The sequence below is a fragment of the Lycium ferocissimum genome, chromosome 9 (genome assembly GCF_029784015.1).
Source record: "Lycium ferocissimum isolate CSIRO_LF1 chromosome 9, AGI_CSIRO_Lferr_CH_V1, whole genome shotgun sequence".
NCBI lineage: Eukaryota > Viridiplantae > Streptophyta > Magnoliopsida > Solanales > Solanaceae > Lycium > Lycium ferocissimum.
Window position 1 is genome coordinate 17,208,732 of NC_081350.1, and position 12,844 is coordinate 17,221,575.

The following is a 12,844-nucleotide window of genomic DNA, read 5'->3' on the forward strand; positions in this document are numbered from 1 at the left end:
TCAAGTAACGATTCAATGTATTTCATGATTTACAAATAATGGTGAGTTTATATTACTTAGCCTCGGATAATGACTCTAAATTAGCTTCTTCCGAAGACTAACTAGACTACCTAATTGAATATCCCTAAAGCAATTAGGAGTATTAAGAACACACGAATATGGCTACAAGTGGTGTCGCCTATCCCTAGGTCATTTTCATTAGACGAGGGTTAACGCCCCAAATTCTTGTTACTTATTCTTTCCCAATCTCGAGTTTGCCTCTTCCAAGTTTAAACCGAAATAAACGGGCGAGTCCTGTGGTTAGCAATTCCCTTAAGAAACATTAAAGAACAAGAATAATTAAAACAACATTAACTCACTTCTATTAATTATAAAATCATTCAACACATAAGCAAAACAAGAGATTCAATCCAAACTTAAACAATGTATACTTCCATAAACAAGGTTCAAGTATTGAAATGAAATACCACACACATAAATATTCAATAAATAGCAGAGAGATGAAGAAACGGGTAAAGAATTTCTCATGGTGCCTCCAAATCTTCTCTTCCAAAGTGCGAGGATGAAACCCTAGCTCTCCAAAGCTCTCCAAGACTTAAAAGAAATGCCAAAGATGAAAAATAATGTCTTCAAGCTTGCTTTTGTAGTCCTAAAATTTTCCCACTTAAAATTAGACCAAAAATGGTATTCCCCTCGATTTTCATTTTTTGTAAATCTGTCTCGTTTTTTGCAAAACTGTCCAGTTTTGACAGTTTTGCAAAATCGACAGCTTTTGTCCAATTTAGCCTCTTTTTTACTTTATTTTCACTTGGTTTCTTCCGATCACTTCTAAATCACATAAAACCTGTGAAATAGATGTAAACGATATTAAATGCACTATTTTCTCACTCAAACATAACAAAAATATAAGATTAAAGAAGAGACAAGTTGGTAAAATACCAACTTATCAATATTCATCATCAACTTTTGCTTCGGAGTTTGTTATGATGATCAATTTTCTCATCTTCACAGAGCTGATTTCCAAACAACGAATGCCACAAACTTCATCTAGTTCCAAGCACTCCAAGTTAGGCAACCTGATAAAACTTTTTCCATGACACCCTCCGTTAAAAGCAGGTCCCCAATTGAAAGAGAAACCAGACTACTCCAGTCAACGCTACCAGAAGGGTTTAGCTGTCAAGTTGCCTAGAACCAAATTCCTCAACGACGTATTCCTGTACCTAAACAGAGCAATCTTAAATAGGTAATCTGGATAATTGATACGGAAAAATCTAAGTGTAAACTCTTCAGCATTAGCAATATTAGTGGCAAAATATACCCAAAAATCCACATCTCAGCAAGATACTCCCGGTATTTATAGAGGAAAAACCCTGAATGCTTGGATTTTCTCGCTAACCTCCTATAGTGAAGCTCTCAACTGGTGGAAGCTACGAAAGCAAGAATCTTCTTTTTGTTTATTTTAATAGCACAGGGATACTCTGGGAAGAGGAGATCGAGTGATAATGGAACAGACTACCAAAGAAACCTCCATCTCGCTGATAACACGCTGGATCTAGCAACTTCTTTATTGTTCCAAAACATAGAGAGTATGTGGAGAAGAATTGGCTCCGGCAGATCAGTGAGTCGGTCTCCATCTCCTTCCGCCATGATATTCGTCTATATCTCCATGGATCAAGGGCAATCTGGAAAAGAAGGGCCTTATGGAGAACCAAGTAATGTAATCGAAGTAAGTACTCAAAAAAGCATTAGATTAAAGAATTAACCCTTATTTGGGTTCTTGCAAACTATGAGCTAAGTTTTTCTTACTGGTTCTATTGATTTGCTTCTTGCTTTCGAGAGTCACAGACACGCAGATTAATGAACTTGAGACTGGATCTGCACCTACAGAAACATAAATGAGATAACTTCTAGCAACTGAGATTAAATATTACAAGAAAGCAGCAAACTAAATAAGAAATATTTTAAACCTTCTCAACAGACTCCCACACTGCCACTTGCACCATTCAACTTCTTGTTTGAATATTTTATTTTATTTAGGGTTCAAGTATTATTAGCGAGAGTGGAGCATCAATGCAGTCTAGTTCCTCGTTTGTGAGCTCACAAATTGTAATTCAATTTCTTATCTTCTATTACGTATTGTCAATATTGAAACTTACCATCAGCCGTATGTTCTAAAATTTATATTGCAGATTAAACAACGTAACTAAATAAGAAAACATGCACCAAAGAGTTGTTGATTTAGTTCGCATTCATTTCAAAGTAAATTGGCAAGCATTCCAGAGACGATACAGGATCGTTCCTCATCCAGAATGGAGGAAAACAATATGTTCCACCATCAAGGTTACGAGAGGCGCTTTCTCAAACCTGCAAACGAAGAGGAAATGGACCACAAGCTAAGAAAAAACGGTCGGCTCACATGAATAAAGAAATAGAAAATGATCACACCGATGATTGCGTTTTGGAGATGGATAAATTACTTTAAAGTTAGTTATGATTTTGGAGATGGATAAATGTTCTTATTTTTCCCTTTTAAATTGCCACCACTTTATGCTTTCAGATTCATTTTTTACACTTATTCAATAAATCATCATTTTTAGGGAGAATTCCTCGTGTTCCTGATAACTAAAACGTCAGGATGATGGCAAGTTGCTTTTCTCTTTCTCACAAAATGAAAGTTGACACTCTTGCTAAGACAAGTAGAGAAAATGGTGAAAGTGAAAGTGATACTACAACAACCATGGGTAATGGTTTAGTGCCTACTCTGGACGTATCCGTTAAGTGGTAACTGCAGCCAACCATCAAAACAACTTCAGTTTATTTTTCACAAGCAATGCGACACCAAGAAAGGATGATCAAAGATCATCTTTCAAGAATACAATCAGAGATTCGTCGTCTTTGACGTACACATCAAAATGTAATATGCACTTAATGCATATCCATAAATTTCTCTGAATCTGTTTCTATGTAGAGTTTCTCATTAGATCCCTAAGGTCTGAAATGAGAATTATGCAAAAGAAGAAGCTATTTCAGCAATTGCAAAGTTTCTCTTATGAAAGGTTGTTATAATTACTCACCGAAAAAGCCAAAAAAAAAAAAAAAAAAAGAGAGAAAGGAAATTAAAGGTGCTGCAATTGCAATATATGAAATGAAACCCCAACTTTTGTTCCATCATGGCACCACCAGCCAAAGGTTTTGCAAAATGTTAAGTTACAGTGAACGAAAAAAGATCAATGTGGATGCTTTTAAAATATAGCGAGCCAAAACAGGACAAGTAGTTGAAGAAAAAAGGTAAAATATACAATATATTTCCATCATAAAGCAAAGTCCACGACCTCAAATAAGCATATTTGTTAACTAGACTAAGAGTTAGCAAGTTAGTATGGTTGAGTTAACATGATAAGTGTGACTAAGTGAGCTAGTTAGTTAGTTAGTTGAGCATTGTATATATACTAGAGCTAAGTCATTGTAAGCATTAAGTTGACAAAAGATATTTTGATCCAAATGTAAAAATTCTCTCTCTATAACTAACTTCCTTCTCCTCCAAGTTAACTTCCTAGTTTCTTCTCCTTCTTGTTGATCAATCAAACCTCCATTAATGGAGCTTTCATGGTATCGTAGCAAAGGGTCAATAACCGAAGCTCAATCGCTGCAAGTCGAGTAGAAGAAAGCACAATACTAGCAGGTTCACATAGGATTCACTCAATACGGTTGAATTCAAACACTGTGACATCGAAAGCTAGAGTTTGGAGCTTCAAAATACTCTCTAATGGCAGTCGACAATACTTCGATCAATGAAAACACAACAAACAATGCAAATACGACTGAAACTGGAGCTACGATTGCACATGGAAATAATGCAACTGCTTCAAATGCAAATGCGATGAATTCTGGTAACAATCGAATTATAGATCATAATCATCCTTTATATTTGCAACCAAATGATACTCCCGGGTAGTACTCTAATCACATTACAACTAATCGGCTCGAAAATTATGCCTTATGGAGTCGATCTATGAAGATTGGATTACTAGGCAAGAGTAAAATGGGATTTGTAGATGGAAGACACTCTAAGAGCATGTTTGCACCTGAATTGCATGATTTGTGGGAAAAATGTAATGCCGTAGTGTTATCATGGATAATGAGCTCGTTAGGCCAAGGATTACTAAGTACCGTTGTGTATGCTTCTAGCGCACACAAGGTGTGGTGTGAATTGAAGGAAAGGTTTGACAAAATAAATGGATCACACGTGTTTCATCCGCACAAGGAAATCCACACACTTACTCAAGGTACTCGACCGTATCCGATTACTTTTCAAGGTTAAGTGATCCGTGGACCGAAGTTGATGCTATCATACCTTATCCCGGTTGTCCATGTCCGCAGTCTAGGCAATTCCATGAGTACTTTGAGTATCAAAGGTTATTACAGTTCCTTATGGGTCTAAATGAATCATATACTCAGTCTAGGAGTCAAATTCTGATGATGGATCCAACTCCTAGTGTGACCAAAGCCTATTCTCTAATCAGGATCAGAGAGTCAAAGGAGTCTAGCTAGTAGTAATAATCGTGGATACATGCCAGAAGAATGGATAGTGCCTATGTACAAGCAAAAGTGCGTAAGGATCGTACTCCTATGTATGCCAACAACAATGTAATGGAGAGTGTTGCCATGTACAACAAAAATTTTACTAACAATTTTTCCAACAAGGCATCAAGCAAATGGTGTGAACTCATTTAAACAAGGAAGAGATGTGCTAAAGTGTGAACATTGTGGTAAAGGTCACTCCAAGAGTGAATGCTATAAGATAGTAGGATATCCACCCAATTTCAAGTCAAAGAAGAAAGTGGAAATGTTGCAGATCCGGGGTATACTCTAACTACAGTGGTCTAGTGAAGCAATGAGCAAGTAGTGGCAAGGCAACTCAAAGGGAAAGAACCAAGAATGCATAATGAACAACAAAGGTCACCAATTGACCAAAGATCATTCTTCACTAGGAGCAAAGACGAAATTCTCCACATGCTAGCTCAAGGAAAGGAAGAAGGAACTGAAAGTGAAGTCCTTCCAAGGTCGCCGCAGTTAGGTAGTGTTCTTATTGTCTTACTAGCTAAGTATGTCAATAGAGAATGGATTGTGGATACCGGTGCAACACATCATATGACTCATCACCTCGAAATGTTAACTAATATCACACCTAGCACAGAGACAAGACAAGAATAAAGTTCACTTGCCAATGTGAGGTGTAGCTAACGTGTCTCACATCGGATGTGCAAATGTACTTAAGACTCGAGCAGATATCTAATGTTTTGTATCTTCCCCGAGTTTAAGTTCAATTTGCTATCGTTGTCAAAACTCACAAAGGAACTAAAATGTTTAGTAGCTTTTCTTCCCCGACTTCGTATTTTCCAAAACCTTTACAGGGGGTGATGGGGATTGGTAAGGAGGATCATGGACTCTACATCATCAAGGAAGGAAGTCAACATCAAGCTCAAACATCAACCATACCTAAGTGTGTAAACACAGTCATCCTACCTGGAGATAGTACTCTATGGCATAGAAGATTAGGCCATGCTCCTATAGATATAATAAAACAGCATGAGTCACTTAGTATTCTTCAAGTAGTTAATCTTCCCCATTGTACAAAGGTGCTCCCCTAGCTAAGCAGCAAAATTACCTTTTCAAATTGAGTAAACATGAGTCTAAGTGTCCTTTTGAACTTGTTCATTGTGACATTTGGGGACCTTTCAGAGTACCTACTTATAATGGTAAGAAGTATTTTGTAACAGTGGTTGATGATTACTCTAGATACACTTGGCTATTCCTGATTGCTTCTAAAGCTGAAACTATAGTAGTTATGAGGAATTTTCTGCTTCAAGCTCAAAATTTATTTTCTTCACCAGTAAAAGTTTTAAGAACAGATAATGGGAGTGAATTCTTTAGCACGTAGTTTACAACCTATGATCACCAACCTTGGCATTCTTCATCGTAGTACTACTCGTGTATATACTCCTCAACAAAATGGCATTGTTGAGAGAAAACACGTAACCATACTCCAAGTTGCCTTGGCATCTCTCGCATTTCAAGTTGTAGTTCCATTGAAATTTTGGGGTGAATGTGTCTCCACAAAATAGTCTATATCATAAATACCGCCCTCCAAGGTGATAAAGTTCAAATCTCCCCTTTGAAATGTTGTACCTACATCCTCCTAACCGTCACATCTTAAAGTGTTTGGTTGCTTATGTTATCTTTCAAGTCCTACTCACTTGGACAAGTTCTTCAAGAGCCGTACCTCGTGTTTATGGGGTACTCCTCTACTCAAAAGGGATATGTTCTGTATGATATTCATTCTAAAACATTTCTAGTCAACAGAAATGTTACATTTTAAGAAACTGTTTTTCCCTTTAAGGACTTGTCTCCGTCTAACAATCCTGTATTTCCAGTAGTAGATGTGCTTACTCCTTCATCCAGTCTTGAGTGTCCCAATTTATCTATTGATCAAGAAGCAGTTGAATCACCACAAGGTGGTATACAACCTGGTGTTGGTGGTCCTACCGTTCAAAGATGTCCCGAGGAAGTAGAATTACGTATTTACGGTGATACTACAACTAATACACCCGAGGTTCCAGCTTTTGGTTCTCCCCAGAGAAGTCCCGCCGGTCACACTTCCTCTTGATACTAGAAAATCAGCCAGACCAAGCAAGCAACCTACTTGGATGCAAGATTATATTGTCCATGCACCTAAGTCCAGGTGCAAACATCCTATGGCTCAGCATGTCTCTTATGAGCATTTGAACCCTTCTTACAGACTTGCCTTGTCTGTCTATACAAGTCTCTCAGAACCATCATCCTTTAAAGAGGCTGCAACAGATCCTAGGTGGATTGAAGCAATGAAAGTGGAGATTGCTGCCTTAGAAGATAATCAGACATGGTCTTTGGTGGATTTACCTCCTGGTCATAAGGCCATTGGGTGTAGGTGGATCTACAAGATCAAATACAAGTCTAATGGCGAAGTTGAAAGGTTTAAGGCCGTTAGTTAAGGGCTATAGTCAAAGAGAAGGCTTGGACTATGGTGACACCTTCTCTCTCCCGTGGCCAAGATGGTAGACCGTTAGAACCATTGTGGCCATCGTCGCTTCTAAACAAGGGTATATCTACCAAATGGATGTGCATAATGCATTTCTGAATGGGGATCTGATTGAAGATGTGTATATGAGGATTCCTGATGGGTTTACAAAGCAGGGGGAGTCTCATAAGGTTTGCAAACTCAACAAGTCCCTTTACAAGTCCCTTTATGGACTGAAACAGGCTCCTAGGCAATGGAACTTAAAACTCACTGAGGCCTTAGTCAACATGGGATTTCAGCAAAGCCATTATGATTACTCCCTATTCACAAGGAGGAGTGGTGCTGATACTGTGATAGTACTAGTCTATGTAGATGATCTATTGATCACAGGCAACAATCACCAACTTCTGTGTGCAACAAGAAGAGCATTGCAGCATACATTCAAGATGAAGGATCTTGGAGAACTTAAGTTCTTCTTGGGTATTGAATTTGCAAGGTCTAGCAAGGGAATAGTGATGTGCCAAAGAAAGTATGCTTTGGAGTTGATAGCTGAGGCTGGGCTAGGAGGAGTCAAACCAGCAGGAACACCACTTGAGTTCAACCGAAAGCTTACTTCAGCACCGTATGACAAATGGAATCAAGACAAAGAAGCAGCTGAGAACAAGACTAACCAAGATACAACTGAGAACAAAACTAGAATGGAGGATAAAGTTCTTGGAGATCCAGGACCATATCAAAGGTTGGTAGGAAGGTTGTTGTATCTTACAATGACTAGACCTGACTTAGCATTTGCAGTTCAAGTCCTAAGCCAATATATGCACACACCTAAGCAGTCTCATTGGGAGGCAGCACTCAGAGTAGTGAAGTATATCAAAGAAGCACTGTGGCTTGGATCGTTGATGCCATCGTGAACCACAAATGAGCTAGTTGTATATGTGACTCGGATTGGGTGGATGCTTAGAATCCAGAGATCAAGAATCGGATATCTAGTAAAGTTGGGTGAAGCCTTGATTTCTTGGAAGTCAAAAAAACAAGAAATCGTATCGAGCTCGCAAAAGTAGTAATTCGGGAGCATGGCCTCGTGCAAAGCTGGCGAAGTAACTTGGCTAGTTGGAATACTAAAAGAGCTAGGAGTTCAAATTGATCTACCGTATCAATGGTATGTGACAGTAAAGCTGCCATTCAGATTGCAGCTAATCCCATCTTTCATGAAAGAACAAAGCACATTGACATTGATTGTCATTTTGTGAGAGAAAAAATTACTCAAGGAATGCTGAAGACTGAACATATACACACAAAGGAGCAGCTAGCAGACCTGTTCACTAAGAGTCTTGGAAGAGCTCAAAGATCGTATTCGCTAAGCAAACTAGGAGTCAAGAACCTTTTTCAACCATCAACTTGAGGAGGAGTGTTAACTAGACTAAGAGTTAGCAAGTTAGTATGGTTGAGTTAACATGATAAGTGTGATTAAGTGAGTTAGTTAGTTAGTTAGTTGAGCATTGTATATATACTAGAGCTAAGTCATTGTAAGCATTAAGTTGACAAAAGATATTTTGATCCAAATGTAAAAATTCTCTCTCTATAACTAACTTCCTTCTCCTCCAAGTTAACTTCCTAGTTTCTTCTCCTTCTTGTTGATCAATCAAACCTCCATTAATGGAGCTTTCAATATTTTGCTTATAGAGTTCTTCACTTAAAATTAACACAATGCCATGAGAAATTAATGAACATAGGAAACTGACATGAACTAATATTCGAGCTTGATTTAAATTTATCCACACAAAAGTAGAGTCTATAAAGTTCACAGTTGAACAACAATATGAAGAATGAAAGCTCACCTTCAATGGCAGAAATGGGGAACAAATCTAGAGAGATAAATATTTCATTCTCATTGATGAGAAAGATTGGAGAAAAAAAACTAATTATACTTTCATACTAGTCTATATATTTGTACAAGCGATGAAAAAATAGCTAATGCCTAGTTCTAACTAACCGACTAAAGCTAATTGATCAACTGTAACTAACTACTCCCTCCATTCACTTTTATTTGTCCACTATTTCTAAAATAGATTTTTATTTTTACTTCTCATCTAGAAATTGTAATGGTCAAATTTACTTAACCAATGCATAGCATTAGGATTGACACAAACCTCTTCGTTAACCCTCCTAATTCCGTATTAAAATATGGAGAACATAATTACTCCACTTAAACTCATCTTTAGAATATTTTTTTCTTCAAAAGTATTTTTAAAACTCTCCAGCTAATCAAAAACATTTGTCCGCATCTCCTTTATGAAATGGCCGAAGATGTGAAAATCATTTTATACTTCAAAAATTACAACAATTTTTGGCTCCAAAAAACTTGGTGAAGTATTTTCTGAATTGTTTAGCTCCAAAATTTCCTGAATCGTTTGGAGCTCCAGTGAAGCATTTTTACTGTTTGGCTTCGAAGAACTTGAAGCACTAAAGAGATGGATGAGTTGGAAAGTGTTAGTATCTATTAAAACTTAATGTTGAACCAACTTCATATTGCTCTAATAATTATGTTTGGGAATTTGGGTTTCAATTATTGAGATTGAGTATTACTCTCTCCTTTTACTTGTCCACTTTTGATTTTTCACGTTGTTTAAAAAACAATGATAAAAATAGATATTTTACCACAATACCCCAATTAACTAATACTCAATCTCAATAATTGAAACTCAAATTCCCATACATAATTATTAGAGCAATATGAAGTTCCACGATTCAACATTAAGTATTAAGTTTTTATAGATACTAGCACTTTACAACTCATCCATCTCTTTAGTGCTTCAAATTCTTTGGAGCCAAAGAGTAAAATGCTTCACTGGAGCCAAACGATGCAGAAAATTTTGGAGCCAAACAATTCAGAAAATACTTCACCAAATTTTTTGGAGCCAAAAATTGTTGTAATGTTTGAAGTATAAAATGATTTTCACATCTTCATCCATTTCATAGAGGAGATGCTAACAAATTTTTTTGACTAGCTGGAGAGTTTTAAAAATACTTTTGAAGAAAAAAATATTCCAAAGATGAGTTTAAGTGGAGTAATTATGTTCTCCATAATTTAATACGGGATTAGGAGGGTTGACGAAGAGGTTTGTGTCAATCCCAATGCTATGCATGGGTTAAGTAAAATTGACCATTACAATTTCTAGAAGTCTTGGTAAATAATTAAGGGTAAAACAGAAAAAAAAATTTATATTATCTTGATATGTGAAAAATGACAAGTAAAAATAAAAATCTATTTTAGGAATAGTGGACAAGTAAAAGTGAACAGAGGGAGTAGTCAATAGGGGTATTATGGTAAAATACCTATTTTAATCATTATTTCTTAAACAGCGTGAAAAGTCAAAAGTGAACAAGTAAAAGTGAACTGAGGGAGTAACTGACCGTAACTAATTACATAAATATCTCAATAGCCTCAGTTTAATTGTTTACGAAGAGCTTTCACAAATTTGCAATTCAAAACCAACTCTAAAAAGAAACGGAAAAGGGCCAAAATTACCTCTGAACTTTGAAAAATACTCATTCATACCCCCTTCGCTATATTTAGGCCAATTATACTTACAAGCATACTATGGGGTCAATTAATTATACCCTAACCGCCACGTGGCATCATCCTAGCCCTTCAAAATTATTTTACCCTCAAATCAATTTTTTACTCACTAAAATAACTCAATCCGATTCGAATTTTTTTCAAAGAAAATAATACGGAATTATTTTTATATTTTTTGGAAAATTATCCGTATTATTTTTTGCCGAAAAAAAAAATTCGGGTCTGATTGAGTTATTTTAGTGAGTAAAAAATTATTTGAGGGTAAAATAATTTTGAAGTGGCCAGATGATGCCACAAATGCTGTATTGCAGGTATAATTGACTTACAAGATAACTCGTAAGGGTATAATTGGCCCTAAAGATAACGCGGTAGATAACGAACTATTTTTCAAAGTTCAAGGGTAATTTTGGCCCTTTTCCGAAAAAGAAAAGATCAACCAACACTTCAAAATCCAGTGCAAAAGATTCATTAACAAACGGAACATTGAAACGTCAACAAAGAATACTACTACTTCCCACAGAAATCACAAGATAAATAGGAAAAAAAAAAATATCACATATGAGAATGATGAGTAAAAGAGAACTTATAAAGAAATACTAACCTGGCGAAACTACCCCTCACAGAATGCATGAGTGCATATAAACCATTTCCCAAGAAAAATGTAACTAATCTTACCTAGAAGATGGAGTAACAAATTGAAGAATAATCCCAACAAGCAACAAATGCCAAAATCGAAGAGAGAGTTTCTTGAAGAGTGTTAGGGAAGTGTAATATACAATGTGAATGACGCATTTATTTTTGACACGTATTGGCAAGTACTAATGATCTGGAGCTAAATATTGTACAAGAATCAGGGCAGTGAGTACAATCAATACTTATGTATTTTATTTATTTTTCAAATAATTAACGTGTAAATTTTAGATCTATCCTTAACGCTGAAAACTTGTATTACTCCCTCCGTCCCAAAAATATTTGATAATTTTCGCTTTTCGAGAGCCAAGCTTCTTAATTTTGACTGTGTTTGAATATAGAATTTCTAATTTTTTAAAAATAAAATTTACATATTTGAAAACTACGTAAAAAGTAATATAAGTCACCATAATTAATTATTTAAAATATTTAAAAAACATATGAAAAATTACGGTAAAAAAACAACTCTTTTGACTCTCGAAAAGTGAAGAGTGTCAATCTTTTCGGGATGAAGGGAGTATGTGTGTTATGTGTAGAATTGTCTTCATAACAATTGACAGTCTATTTAATTTGATGAGATCCGTCGATCATCAGATCAAAACAGCTTGCATTGCTTAATTAAAAATCAAAAGTGCTTAATCGAATATCACAAGAAGAAAATCGGAATAACGTGATAACTCAGGAACTAAAAGTGTTATTTTCCATTGTTATCTATTTACAAATATATTTTTGGTTTGAAGTTATTAAGATTCATTTGATGATCCGAGCTACTAATTGTAATGTACCAACAATTGATTCCAGATGATCATTTTATTGAGACGATGAAAAGAATCAAATCAATAGATGCAAATGTACTATCATAAACCACAACAAACATTATGCTCTGAAAGCCAAAAATCCTTTTTTGAGTTTAGTTGGTGTATACATATAGTCATGCGAAATATAAGAAAAGGATATTGTTACTTTGTTTTGTATTCCCTCCGTCCCAATTTATGCAGACTTTTGTTTTTTTGGTAATTTGACTAAACTTTCGGGGTAAGCCAAATCGATTAGATTAACTCAATATTTTAATATTAAAATTTAGATATTTGAAAACTACATGAAAAGTACTATATATCAATTTGGTGAAAAAATACTTCATAAAATATTGGTCAAATTTCATGCAGTTTGAATCTCGAAAAGCAAAACGTGCTACATAAATTGAGACAGAGGGGTATGTAATTAAATAATTTATAAAATAAAACAAACAAATGAAGAATGGCTTGAAGCTGGACAAATAGTAAAATTTTAAAAAATACTGTTTGGTATAAATTGACGAGTGATTGACAAGAATGGCCCCGCGGGTTGGTCTTAGCCGAATTTCCCCAAAATTGGAGGTATTTAATAAATGGCCCTTGCGTCCTACAACACGGATAAAATTATGACAATCATGTAGATTTTGATGAACAAGTTAACAAATAGGTGAAATGCAGATAAACACAAAGCCACACCATGGCAGAGTTCTGGTGAATAATTTT

General features: G+C 35.8%; 1 long non-coding RNA gene across 2 annotated transcripts; it reads right to left on the reverse strand.

Moving 5' to 3' along the window:
* Positions 1-955: 955 nt before the first annotated feature.
* LOC132069254 (uncharacterized) lies at positions 956-2,257 on the reverse strand. 2 transcript variants are annotated; one of them, XR_009417715.1, is made up of 4 exons: positions 2,157-2,257; positions 1,807-1,881; positions 1,319-1,697; positions 956-1,214 (listed from the first exon to the last, which is right to left on the reverse strand). It is a non-coding gene; the product is annotated as an uncharacterized LOC132069254 (long non-coding RNA). The 2 variants fall into 2 exon arrangements; XR_009417714.1 differs by having other exon boundaries at positions 1,807-2,251.
* Positions 2,258-12,844: the final 10,587 nt, after the last annotated feature.